This window comes from Spermophilus citellus, assembly GCF_964194105.1.
Source record: "Spermophilus citellus genome assembly, chromosome: 17".
In the NCBI taxonomy this organism is placed as follows: Eukaryota; Metazoa; Chordata; class Mammalia; order Rodentia; family Sciuridae; genus Spermophilus; species Spermophilus citellus.
The window spans coordinates 5,356,667-5,369,678 of record NC_138199.1 but is presented as its reverse complement, the minus strand read 5'-3'; the positions used below and the strand labels follow the sequence as shown (position 1 = coordinate 5,369,678).

Here is a 13,012-nt window from a genome sequence, read left to right as displayed (position 1 = left end):
CCTCCGGCTTGGGCTCGGGGCCTACAGCTCAAACCAGGCCAAGTTCTCAGCCCTAGAGCCCAATCCGCAGCTCTCAAGGGTGCTCCTAGTTTAAAGAGGCCCAGAGCGGCTACCCTGGACAGTAACCCTGAGCTGAAATGTTGGTTCCTTAACCCACCTGCAAGCTGCAGCTGCACACTGTAGTGCAGATGGAATAGGTACAAAAAGCACTTGATGAATGCAAACTGCTAAGTAAACACACTGGGTTCTAGTGTGGCTTAAAGCTATTGAGGGACTTTTTAAATTAATATTTGGTCTTGCTCACAAGTTTCCTTCCTCTGTGAATACAAACATTTCTGCTACAAAGCCATACATACATACTTAGAAAATATCATGTTCTCTAAAATTGCACACAAGTGGCAGGACTTACAGGAAAAATGGGGTTAGGGCAGTCTACTCAAATGGACCTGATTTTGTAACTACAGCACTGACAGGAAGTCATTTGGGCTAGTGGCTGCTGTCATGCATAGTAAAAATTTGCTAGAAAAATCTGATGGAGATCCTGACGAAACTTATTAAAGCAAGGCAGAGGGGTGTCATAACTTGCTTTAATAAGTTTCTGAGGAAAGGAGCTGTTTTTATGTTCCTTATCCCTGGGAGCCGCTGGGGCACCTGCTGCACACATGGGGTCAAACAGCTTTTTCCCTTCCTACTGAAGACTGTAATTCTACTCTCACTATTCCACTTCCTCTGCCTAGGCAAAATCATACATGAATCAAATCAAACATCCTTCCCCTATTTACCTACCACATGTGAACTAATTCACAATACAAAAATGTATCTGGAAGCAGAGCAGTTTGGACTGAAGTACATCACTGTGCCCCCTAGTCCCCCATGATTGCCCTAAGCACCCCATGTACCCAACCACATAACTTCATGTTCTATCTCTTCCCAGCTGAACAAGCTTCTTGGTGGTAGACTCTGTCTTGCTCACCATTGTGTCTAAGTCACCTAACACTGTAACAAGTAAATGCTGATAGAAAACCTCAGTTTATGCGGAAGGACCATAATTCTGCCATTATTATTATTATTATTATTATTATTATTATTAGTTGTTGATGGACCTTTATTTTATTTCTTTATTTATATGTGGTGCTGAGAATCAAACCCTCACACTTGCAAGGCAAGTGCTCTACCACTGAGCCACAACCCCAGCCCCTCTGCCTTTTTTTTAAATAAGGGATAACTGGTCTTTTTTGTTTATTTTTAGTTTAGATGGACACAGCTACACAACCAGGCAAGCGCTCTTCTACTGAGCCACAACTCCAGCCCCCAGAATTCTTTGTATGTGTGTGTAACATCCATTTAGTTAGAAGCTCTAATTAAAGCAAGGCCTGGGGTCTTGACATGGTTGGCACTCCACCTTACAGACCACAAGCAGCAGACATGAGTAGCTACTTCCCTTTTTTCACTTTTCCCATGGAACCAAACTAAAAGGGTTTTTTTCACTTTTCCCATGGAACCAAACTAAAAGGGTTTTTAAAAAGTATTACAGGCGAACATATACAAGGCCCTGGGTTCCATCTCCAGGACTGCAAAAACTAAATATATTTTTAAAAAAATAAACTATGGGGCTGGGGATGTGGCTCAAGCAGTAGCATGCATGCCGCCCGGGTTCTTCGATTCTAAGCACCACATACAAAGATGTTATGTCCGCCAAAAATCTACAAAAAAAAAAAAAAAAAAAACTCATAAACTGGACTGGGGCTGTAGCTCAGGGGCACAGCACTTGCCTAGCATGTGTGAGGCATACCAGGTTCAATCCTTAGCACCACATAAATATAAAATAAAGACAGTGTGTCCACCTAAGAAACTAAAAATTAAATATTTTTTTAAAAAAAGACATGCTGTCTATCTACAACTACAAAAAAATGTTTTTTAAAAAAGTACTGATAAACAGAAAAAGAAATAGGAAAGAAGTAGAATTCTTGGGCTGGGGTCATGGGGTAGTGCACTTGCCTGGCATGCGTAAGGCACTGGGTTCGAGGCTCAGCACCACATATAAATAAATAAGTAAAGGTCAATTAACAAATATAAAAAAAAAATAAGAAGTAGAATTCTTAATTAAAACCGTTCCCGGCCAGGTGCAGTGGCACACGCCTGTAATCCCAGTGGCTAGGGAGGCTGAGGCAAGAGGATCGCAAGTTCAAAGCCAGCCTCAGCAATTTTGTGAGGTGCTAAGCAACTCAATGAGACACTGTCTCTAATAAAACACAAAACAGGGTTAGGGATGTGGCTCAGTGGTGGAGTGCCCCTGAGTTCAATCCCCCATACTACCCCCTCTCCTCCCCAAAAAAATTCACACACACACACACAAACAAACAAACAAACAAAAACCCAAAAACTTTAGATCTGGAAGGTATTGTCACTAATGAATTCCAGCAAAAGTTTAAGGAACAGCTGGGCATGGTGGAACAGGCCAGTAATCCCCGCTACTTGGGAGGCTAGGCTGGAGGATCCTAAGTTCCAGGCCCCACCTGGGCAACTTAGCAAGACTCTGTCTCAAAAAGAGGCAGGTCGGGGTGCTGGGGCTGTAGCTCAGGGGTAGAGTGCATGCTAGCATGCATGAGGCACTGGGTTCGATCCTCAGCACCCCATAAAAATAAAATAAAGATATTGTGTCCACCTAAAACTAAAAAACAAATATTTAAAAAAGAAATTTAAGGAACCAATAAAACCATTTTTTTAAATATTTATTTTTCGGTTTTAAGTGGACACAATATCTTTATTTTACATTTTTGTGGTGCTGAGGATCGAACCCAGGGCCTTTCATGTTCTAGGCGAGCACTTTACCACTGAGCCACAACCCCAGCCCCACCATTCTTTTTTTTTTTTAAATATATTTTTAGCTGTTGATAGACCTTCATTTTACTTATTCATATGTGGTGCTGAGAACTGAACCCAGTGCCTCACACATGCCAGGCAAGTGCGCTACTTCTGAGCCACAGCCCCAGCCTCCGTCTTTTTTTTAATATTTATTTTTTAGTTGTAGATGAACAATACCTGTATTTTTTGTTTGTTTGTTTATTTTCTTATTTTTACGTGCTGCTGAGGATCGAACCTAGGACCTCACATGTGCTAGGCAAGGGCTCTACCGCTGAGCCACAACCCCAGCCCCAAAACCATTCTTACACAAAAAGAACAAATGCTATTTTATTTTACTATATGAAGCTCAGGTCTAGGTATGGAAAGAAGGCCCCTTGTTACCAGTTATGGGACACATTAAGGGCGGTCTGCCATGTCTCTTAGATGACCATTGCTGTAACCAGGGGGCCAGTTGGAGAACAGCACAATGCCCGCCCACCCACAAAAAAACAGGGTGTGGCTGGTCACCACAGCTTCCATTCAGCTGAGTTCTTCCCAGGAGGGCAGGGCCCTCAGCTCCCCTGGCTCCCAGGGGGCTCATCTACTTTAACAATTCAGACATGTCTGAGTCCAGTGGACCTGGCTGAACCTCAGGAGAGGTCCAACGCTGCATGTAGAGGTGGCTGGGAGATGCCATTTGCCGTTCATTGTCACAAAGGATGAGGAAGGCGGTAGCAGAATAAAGAGATGGCAGCGCTCCCCACCAGCTCCACCAGCCACTGAAGCAGTCAGTGGAGAATGAGGAAGCCCACAGGACCAGGGCTTCCAGAGCTCCCCTGTGGGACTGGGTTTTTTGGTGAGTCTCACGTTGTTCTCAAATAATTGGTGGGACTCATAGAAAGCACAAGGTTGTCGGGTGCCAGATTCCTGTCTCCTCCACAGGAAGTGAGCAGCCCCTGCAAAGGATCAGTGCATGAAACCAGGTCAGAGAAGAACAGACAGTCTGTCCTCTGCCCCCGGAAGGTGCCCTCCTAAGGCTGCAGTCAAAACACACTGCTTCAGATAATGACAATGTCCAAGTATCAGGTTCCATATAGCATGATGTCAAAGGACATCAGGAGGCTAGTTTGACCCCTTATTAGTGTTGTTAACTTTGATGACCTGTTTCATGTGGTATCTGACAGATTTGTCCCTGTAACTATCCCCACCCCCCTTCCCCCGTACTTAGGAAAGGCAGTATCTTGTGGTACATTTTGAAACTCTCTCTTCGTTCTCATCAAATTTTCACCCATGAGTTTTGGCATCAATGATTCTTGCCTGAATCAGCTATTACTGTTATAGTTTCCCAAATGGTAATTTGCTCAATTCAGTCATTCCTCCTCCTAAGCATACAGCATTCTATTGTAGTAAAAGTTCTTCCAGCACATTATTTTTTAAAAAAAAGAAAAGAAAAGAAAAGAAAAAAAAACTAGCTGTTTATTCCAAGGAGAAATCATACTCCAGCTGAATGGGGAAACCTACCCAAATCCTGGTTTCTAAGTAACCAGGGCTCTATAAAATAGCAAGTTCCAAATTTGAGCCTGGAATACCTTTCTGTGCCAGAAAATAAGGAAGTGCTCAAAAATGGCTGAGAGCACCTAAGTAGAAGTGAACTTGAAGGGGTTCTCAATTGCCAAATCTGAGCATGTAATTGAGTAACAGGAATGGATTATGATTATTGAATGAAAGTAAATTTCCGTAAGTGCGTACTGATATTTTCAAAAGTTATAAGGCAAGAAAAACATAAGAAGAATGAAAACAGACTCCAGGGATAGTGTTGCATTCCTGTTATCCCGGCAAACCAGGAGGCTGAGACAGGAGGATCACAAGTTCAAGGCCAGCCTCAGCAATTTAACCAGGCCCTAAGCAACTTTAGTGAGACACTATATCAAAATTAAAAAGTCTGGACATGTAATTTAATGGTAAAGTACCTCTGGCTTCAATCTCCAAGACCAAAAATAAGAAAGAAGAAGAGGAGGAGGAATTGTCCAGGTTGGCCTTGAATTTGTGATCCTCAATCTCCTGAGTTGCTAGGATTACAGACCCATATCCATCACCCCGATCAGCTAAAATGTTATTGTCTTAAAAGATCAAAATGAAAACATCTAGGGAATTGATGCAGATTAAAGAAAATTAAACATATTCAATGCAAGCATAACCTTTCACTAGAACCTGGACAAGAAAAAACTATAAAGAATATAATTGGAATAAAAGGGGATATCTGACTGTGGGCTGTAGTATCTGTTAAAATTTCTGAGTGTGATAATTTTGTGTGTGTGAGAGAGAGAGACAGACAAACGGATGGACAGAGAAAGGGAAAGCAAAGGTAGCAAAATATTAACAATTTGTAAATCTAAGTGGAAGGTACAGTTGGTCCTCTATAGCACAGGTTCTACACTGAAAACATTCAAATAAAAAAAAAAGTGCTTCTGAGCCAGGCATGGTGATACACACCCCTGATCCCAGCACAGTCAGTAATAAAGAGGTGCAATCAACACATCAATGATCATAGTGGCACAATTCACAATAGCTAGACTGTGGAACCAACCTAGATGCCCTTCAATAGACGAATGGATAAAAAAAAAAAAATGTGGCATCTATACACAATGGAGTACTATGCAGCAATAAAAAATGACAAAATCATAGAATTTGCAGGGAAATGGATGGCATTAGAGCAGATTATGCTAAGCGAAGCTAGCCAATCCTTAAAAAAACAAATGCCAAATGTCTTCTTTGATATAAAGAGAGCAACTAAGAACAGAACAGGGAGGAAGAGCATGAGGAAAAAATTAACATTACACAAAGACGAGTGGGGGGAGAGAAAGGGAGAAAGAAAGGAAAACATATGGAAATGGTAGGAGACCCTCAATGTTACACAAAATTACATAGAAGAGGATGTGAGGGGAAAGGGGGGGAAACAAGGGAGAGAATTGAACAACAGCAGATGAGGTAGAGAGGGATGATGGGTGGGGAGGGGAGGGGGGATAGTAGGGGATAGGAAAGGTAGCAGAATACAACAGTCACTAATATGCCATTAGGTAAAAATTGTGAGTGTGTAACTGATGTGATTCTGCAATTTGTATTTGGGGTAAAAATGGGAGTTCATAACCCAATTGAGTCAAGTGTATGAAAGATGATGTATCATGAGCTCTGTAATGTTTTGAACAACCAATAAAAAATATTAAAAAAAAAGAAAAAAAAGAGGTGCAATCCAGTTTTCATTTAGGAAAGAACGTAGCTCCATGAAGGCCAAGTGAGACTACAAACAGCCCAGGTAGCAAGGAAACTGGTATCCTAGAATGGGACAGAGGTGGAGATAGGACCAAGGAGAAATGTGTAAAAGCCAGGTAAATGAGGCCAACAGGACCTGGTTCTGTAATGTCTTTCGATAAAGCTTTATAAATTCCCTACATTAAAAAAAAATCAGTAGTGGTGTTGAAATCAGCCATGGAAATTAAGATGGCCTATAGAGAAAGCTGTTTGGGGAAATTTGAAGACAGGGACTGGAATACCGCAAGTGATAAACCAGAGAAGCTGAGGTAGAGAAGTAGGACAGGAAGGCGCAGGAGCCCCCACAGGAAGGGTTGATAAGCAGAACTGGACTCCATGAAGCAGAAAGAGCCAAAGGAAGAATAGACCAGCCCCAAACTCCTCCAGACTCGCCACCTCCCATATCTCTCAACCCAGAGGCTCCTGAAACAAAACCTAAGCCGCACTTTTCCCAAAAGTCCCTATCTTCAGGATGGCACCACCCAACTGCCCAGAAAGCACCCCAGACTCTCCCCTCTCCCTTAGTCCAACATCCACTGGAGTCACCAAGTCCTCTTGAACCTGTTGCCCATGATCCCTGTCTTCCAGCCAGACGCACTCCACTCAATATGTGGTTTCCCTTAGACTCACTCACCAGTCCCTTGGGCTGAACGGTCACTCAGAATGATCTATAGTGGCAGATCTCACACCAATACCTTCCCACTCAGCCTGGCCCTGACCCCACGCTTTTTAGGGCTTGTTCATTGATTATGGTCCATCTTCACTTCTCAGCTCTTTCCTATCCCGGTATCTTGGCTGGCTAAATGTCTTTACCTAGGGCCTCTCTGCTCCCAATTCAGCCAGTCCCCTTGCCTGACATCAAACATCTACCTTCCTTCTTACCTAGAAGACAATTGGCTTCCTTTATAATCTTTTTTTTTAAAGGAAGGAATTTTTAAAATATCTTTATTCTATTTATTCATTTGTATGTGGTGCTGAGGATCGAACCCAGGGCCTCACATGTGCTAGGCAAGCACTCTACCACTGAGCTATATTGCCCCAATCCCACCTCCCTTATAATCTTGTCCCCTCCACCCCACCCTCCTAACGGTCCACCAGAGTGACTATGGTAGAATGCAACCTGATCATGCCAAACTCCTGATTATAATTCTACATTCCCAGATAATTATCACGCCTCATAAATGCACATTTAGGTGACAATGAAGGCATACAAAAAGAAATTCATAATCATACTAAAAACAGAAGGGGAGGGTGATCAGCAAACCAGAAACTTTGATGACTTTCTGGAAACATAAGAGGATCACCTGGGCGATGGCTCAGTTGTGGAGCACTGGCCTGGCATGTGTGAGGCACTGGGTTCGAGTCTCAGCATCCACATATAAACAGATAAAATAAAGATCATCAACAACTAACAAATATTAAAAAAAGAAAGAAATAAAGAAAAAGAAACAAAGTCCAACCAAGGAGAAGAGGTATCCATCTTTCTGTTAGGAATCCCAAAAAGAGGGCTGGGGATGTAGCTCAGTTGGTAGAATGCTTGCCTCACATGTTCAAGGCCCTGGGTTCAATCCCCATTAAAAAAAAAAAAATAGGGAGAAAAAAATGGCAAAAAGTAAATATTCCTTTAAAAGCTCAAAGCTGATGACAGACCTGAGTCTTCAGATTGAAAAGTTCACTAATAGTAAAAATAATTAAAAATAAAATAAAATAAAATTTTAAAAAAGGGCTGGGGATGTGGCTCAAGCGGTAGCGCGCTCGCCTGGCATGCATGCGGCCCGGGTTCAATCCTCAGCACCACATACAGACAAAAGATGTTGTGTCCGCCGAAAACTAAAGGAAATAAATATTTTAAAAAAAAATTCACTAATGGTACCATCCCCGATGGAGGAGAAAACCCAAAGGCAATATTTAGACCCAAACTTATGAAACTCAAGAACACTAAGCAGATGCAAATGATCCCGGAAGCTTACAGATAGGAAACCCAAGTTATGAATAGAATCCTACAGCATCAGATTCCTGAGCCACACCACCGCCTTCAGCCTTCAGAGGGAAAAGCTTTTGACCCTTCTCCAGTCAACAACCAAGAAACTGGTATGGGAAGGCATGTTTCCTCCTTTGACTTTCTTAATTCCAGATGGGAAATTCATGATCTAAATTTGAAGCAGACTAAAATGTGGCATAATTTTAAGCAATGGATGACATCTAAAAATAGAACCCATGTGACCTGGACAGTAGAACTGTCTCCTTGAAAAGCACGGGCGTAGTGGCAGGACGGCATTTCCTACTCAATCCTACTGTTCTGGAGTGAATAAGAGACATGCCAGTGTACATGCTAGGGATCAATTCCCAATCTTCAGATGCTCCATACAAAGTTCAGGAAATTTTACTACAGAATAAATGTAAATGGTACAAACCTTGACAACACAAAAGCAACAGCAAAACATGAACATGTTCCATACACAATTTTGCGGAGAAGTCACCGTCAGAAATAGCGGTTGCCACTGGGGAGCCAGAGATCAGAGATGGGTGACAACTTTCCACAGTTTCCCTGTGTGCATGGTTTCAATTTCTTTCCAAAGTAAAGAAATTGAAAGGTAAACCCTCTCTTGGGGCTGGGGATAAAGCTCAGTTGGTAGAGTGCTTGCCTCGCATGCACAAGGCCCTGGGTTCAATCCCCAGCACCTCCCACCAAAAGAAAGTAAACCCTCTCTTAGGCAGACAATGTAATCAAATTACTATTACATTACTATCCACTGTCTGGAAATCAGGAGACAAGATGTAGAAGGAATGGTGGTGGCATCATTGATCAATAGATGTAATTTACGATTGATAGAATTAGGACAGAGTGAAATGTCTACAGGGGGAAAGTCAAAATGTAGCACAAAATTGGAAGGAATTATGTAGGAGAGAAGGCTTGCCTGAGTGTGAGCTATAGTCCCCATGTCACATGGCAGCACAAAACCAGAGCCATGGTGGCCAGGAGGACCCCTCCTCCTATCCCTTGAGGGATCCTGTCACAGCCCAAGTGCTTGACAACTCCCCCTCCACCGCCCCATGCCCTGCAGCCCCCATGGGCTCCTCCTGGCCATCTAGCTAGGTCAGGCCTGGCTCTACCCCTAGCCAACACACTTTTGTTCAGGTGCCCTCCACACCCTGATTCCAGCCTGGTTCCAAGACCTGGGCCAGACCTGGGCCTCTGTCCAGGAATGTGTATGTCCAGCAGGGAACCAACAGAGACAGACCTCCCGCCACCCAGCCAGGCTGCAGGTCCCCTCAGCAATAAACATGGCCTCAGACAAGAGCCAACTGCGACAACTGCTGCTGTTTTTTTTTTTTTTTTTTTTAAAGAGAGAGTGAGAGAGGAGAGGGAGAGAGAGAGAGAGAGAGAGAGAGAGAGAGAGAGAGAATTTTTAATATTTATTTTTTAGTTCTCGGCGGACACAACATCTTCGTTGGTATGTGGTGCTGAGGATCGAACCCGGGCCGCACGCATGCCAGGCGAGCGCGCTACCGCTTGAGCCACATCCCCAGCCCAACTGCTGCTGTTTTTAAGGTTGTTGTTTCAAGCTGGGAGGCAGAGTTGAGAGGATTGTGATAACAATGGGGGACCACTGATAGCAAAGCAACACCCAGTCCCCTGAGAAACCTGCACTGCCTGCATTGCAAGGAGCCAGGACCTGTGGGCTGTGCCCGAGGGTTCACAGCCACCTGCCCCCAGCCCAGCCCTCTGGACTATGGCACCTGCTGACTTGCCTATCTGTCCCAGAGCATCTCTGAGCCCCATGCCACCCTGTCCTTGGAGTGTGAGGGATCCTCTAAAAAGATGATTTCCTTTTATTTCTTCATTAAAACTTACTGGATCAGCCAGACTTCAATGGCACACATCCCAGCTACTTAGGCAGCTGTGTTTGACACCTGGCCAACACAGCAAGACCCCATTAAAAAAACAAACAAAAAAAAAAACATTGGATCAACTTTTCTCCTGACATCATCTCACCAGAGAGCTCTGGCCATCTTAGACCCTCCTTTCTCATATACTTTTTTTAAAAAAAAAATTTAGTTTTTAGGTGGATACAATATCTTTATTTTTTATTTTTATGTGGTGTTGGGGATTGAACCCAGCACCCCGTGCATGCCAGGTGAGTGCGCTACCGCTTGAGCCACATCCCCACCCCACCCCCTTTTTTTAAATATATATCTTAGTTGTAGATAGACACCTTTATTTTATTCATTTTTTTAATGTGGTGTTGAGGTCTGAACTCAGTGCATCACACATGCTAGGCAAATGCTCTACCACTGAGCTACAACCCCAGCCCTTCTCGTCTTTTTTTTTTTTTTTTTGATCCTCAGGAGCCACATAAAAAAACTAAATAAACAAAATAAAGGTATTATGTCCATCTTTGTGGGGGGGGGGGTGCCAGGGATTGAACTCAGGGGCATCCAAACACTGAGCCACATCCCCAGCCCTATTAGAAACAGGATCTCACTTGAGTTGCCTAGTACCTCGTGATTGCTGAGGCTGGCTTTGAACCCGCAATCCTCCTGTCTCGGCCTCCTGAGCTGCTAGGATTTCAGGCATGCGCCACAGTGCCGGCTCTCAAATCCTTTTAAGGACTGTCTCCCCACACCTGTCCCAGCTGTTCCCCTGGATATGACATACCCTAACACAAGCTTTCACCCAGTCACTTGTGTGTGTATTCATCCATAGTGTGGGTCTTTACCCTGTGCCAGGAATGGTAGAGTGCTGGGTCCTAGAAGATGAGACGAAGCCCCTGCCTCCCAGAGCTCACACACTGTGGACAGAGACCACAACTAAGTAAAGACATAGTTTATCAGGAAAACTAATTACGGGTAAATAAAGTGAGCAGCTGAGAGAAAGAAACCTCTCCACATCGGGTAGGAAGGAAAGAGCAAAGCTGGTGTTGGGGAGAGAATCTGGCACTCAGGATGTGACAGGGTACAGGATGGAGTGACAGAAGCCAGGCTAAGGGGGGGAATGACATGATCTGACTTATGTCTGAAATCATCCTTGCCAGCAGTCGGGTGGAGAAAGTCACAGGTGCAGGAGGGCACATGTAATGAGGTCCAGGAGGTAACCCCAAGATTTGGCCCAAAGGGGGATGATACGTGGGTGACCTGACAGGAGCAATCAGCAATACCAAGTGGAGGAGAAGGAATAGCTTGTTCGACAGGTTTGCTACAGAGAGAAGCAGAGGAAGGCACCAAGAAGAGAGTGTGTGGTCAGGGAGAGTGACTTGAACATGCTGCTGGTGGGTGGTTTCCTCGTCTAACAAAGTACCACAAACTTGGTGGCTTAAAACAACAGAAATTGATTCTCTACCAGTTCTGGAGGCCAGAAGTCAGGGTGCTGGGAGGCCACACTCTCTCCAAACCTTCTAGGGGAGGATCTGTCCTATGACTTTTGCGGCTTCTGACAGCTGCCCCTAAGTTCCTTTGCTGTGGTCACATGACTACAATCTCTCCCTCTATCTTCACATGGCCTCCTCTGCATGTCTATCTTGTAAGGTGCAACTGCATTCAGAGGTTAATATGCATAAGCCCCTCCTCTCAAGAGCCATACAAGGGGCTGGGGTTGTGGCTCAGTGGTAGAGCTCTTGCCTAGCATGTGTGAGGCACTGGGTTTGATCCCCAGGAGCCACATAAAAAAACTAAATAAACAAAATAAAGGTATTATGTCCATCTACAACTAAAAATATTTTTTTTAAAAAAGAACCATATAAGGCAATATTCTTTTTCTTTTTCTTTTCTTTCTTTCTTTTTTTTTTTTTTTGTTGTTTTGTTTTCCATATACAGGCATATATTCTCAGGCTCTGGGGATTAAAATATGCACATATCTTTGGAGAGGCAACATCATTCAACCCACTATAATGAAGATGATCTGGAAAAGAAAGATAATACCACTGGGCATGGTGGTACAGGCCTGTAATTCCAGCTACTCAGGAGGCTGAGGCAGGAAGATCACAGGTTTAAGGCCAGGGATTAGACCACTGAGCCACATCCCCAATTTTGTATTGTATTTAGAAACAGGGTCTCACTTGAGTTGCCAAGTACCTCGTGATTGCTGAGGCTGGCTTTGAACCCGCAATCCTCCTGTCTCAGCCTCCTGAACTGCTGGGATTAGAGCATCCTGTCTGAAAATTAAAAAATAAAAAGGCCTGGGGTTGTAGCTCAGTGGTAGAGCCCTCTAGCTTCAACCTCCAGTTCTAGGGGAGGAGAGGGAATTATAACACTGAATCAAGAGAAAGTAGGTATACCAAGGAGGGGAATCCTTGAGAGGATAGAAGGGTAAGACCCAGAGCTGAATATTTTCTTTCCTCTTTCATTTTTAAACAACTCTATAGGTGATTTTTTTTTTTTTTTTTTTTTTTGGTGGGGGAAGTTGGTACCAAGGATTGGACACAAGGGTGCTCAACACCTTGCCACAAGCCACAGCCCCTTTTTTCCCCTAATTATTATTATTATTTATTTTGAGACAGTATTTCACTAGGTTTCTTATAGCCTTGCTAAGTTGCTGAGACTGGCTTTGAACGATCCTCCTGCCTCAGCCTCCCAAGCCACTGAAATTACAAGCATGCACCACCGTGCCCAACACTTATAAGGGTAAACTGGGAATTATAGAAATTATAATTATATTATTAATGGGAATTATAGCTCAATTTTAAAATTTTTTGAAAATATTTTCAAAATCCTCTGCCAACTCCCACCCTAAGCGGAGGCCACATTTTCACACAAGGCCAAGTCTTGCTAAGAAGTCTTACTTCCCAGACTGCACATGTGAACACTGAGGAAAAAGCCTCAGTGTGGCAGAGGGCTGGGATGGTGACAGGGTCAGGGCCCA

General features: G+C 43.7%; 1 protein-coding gene across 1 annotated transcript in view; it reads right to left on the bottom strand.

Annotated features, from left to right (window-relative positions):
* Positions 1-13,012, bottom strand: part of ADORA2B (adenosine A2b receptor) — a 33,150-nt gene that overhangs the window by 8,896 nt on the left and 11,242 nt on the right. The window lies entirely within an intron of this gene.